The sequence below is a fragment of the Aplysia californica genome, unplaced genomic scaffold (assembly GCF_000002075.1).
Source record: "Aplysia californica isolate F4 #8 unplaced genomic scaffold, AplCal3.0 scaffold00632, whole genome shotgun sequence".
Lineage (NCBI taxonomy): Eukaryota > Metazoa > Mollusca > Gastropoda > Aplysiida > Aplysiidae > Aplysia > Aplysia californica.
The window spans coordinates 176,393-177,806 of NW_004797902.1; positions in this window are offsets into that span (position 1 = coordinate 176,393).

The following is a 1,414-nucleotide window of genomic DNA, read 5'->3' on the forward strand; positions in this document are numbered from 1 at the left end:
AATAGGACCCCCTTAGGCCCCGCGTCCACTGCGCTTTTTCGTCACTTGCAGGCCCAGCTCACATGCAAATGAGTTTGTTTTTGTCAGTCACTGACTGCCTTTGCCTGACTAGCCTACGCGATTTTCCTGCATGCACGCTTTTTCGCCAGTCGTACAGGTGATAAGAAAGCCTCGATTCGACTCATTTTGTAAGGAAATGTGTATCTTTAAGTACATTTTTGCTTCTTCTTTGTACTTTACATGATCAATGAAGTTGTATCTCATTATAATAAGTTGTACAATAACAGATTTGTGCTGAAAATCAAAAACAAAAATGAAATTAAAGCACTTGACCTAGATCTAGATCATTATTTCGTTCTCGGGAGATTTAAAAATAGGCCAGGTAAGACCTAGCTAGGGACGTGTCTAGATCTAGATAGATATAGGTTCTCTAATGTTTAGTGCTTCCAATTTTACGCCAATCTTTAGTTTTCTCCAGACATTATCTGCCGGTCCACTAGATGTAGGCCTTGATTCTAGATCTACATCTCGATATATTGTGTCGCTTTGCCTTTCCTGAAAAAGTGCTGTATATGAAGCTTAATTTACCCTTTGTTGATGAAAGTTCTGATGGCTGAGTGAACAGTGTGTCTGCGTTTGGAGACAAACATTATTTTGTGAATCCCAGTCCCAGCTTTTTTTTCTCTCATCGTCCCAACTTACCAACAATTATTTTTCCCATAATTATAATTTGTTGCTTTTTAGTTTTTGAAAGTGGTAAATAAATAAATAAATCGCCTGTGCTGTCTGTTGTTTTCGTAATCATAACACACTGGGCTAAAAATAGGTTTAGCTGGTGTAACGTCGGTAGACGCGGATCTTTTTGAGTCGCTTCTACACCATGAAAAAACCTCGTACATTAGCATGGCCTGGAAGTGACCTTATTTTAGAGGACGTGTAGACTTCCAGGACTGCTCAGATGATCACTTGTTATTGGTTGCACTTTGTGGCTCAACTTTAAGTACATTCGTGGGAAAGTCGTTGCTGGCCGGGTTTTTCTTTCCACACAACTGATTTGTTATGCAAAATAAAGCTATAGAGGTAGTACATGCGTTAAGTTTCCGTTATTGTACATTAATTTCTCATACGTCATTAACAGATAGAATTTCCATAATGAAATTTATTTCTTGTAAATTGGCAAATTGTTGGTAATTTGCGACCAAATACTAATTAAAATAACACAAAAAGCACAAAGGTACCTTGTTTAAATTATCTGCCAACTGAGAAGCCACAATCAGTGCCACAAGATACGAAAAAAAGACACAAAAATTACAGAGCAGGAATTTCCATAATGAAATTTATTTCTTGTAAATTGGCAAATTGTTGGTAATTTGCGACCAAATACTAATTAAAATAACACAAAAAGCACAAAGGT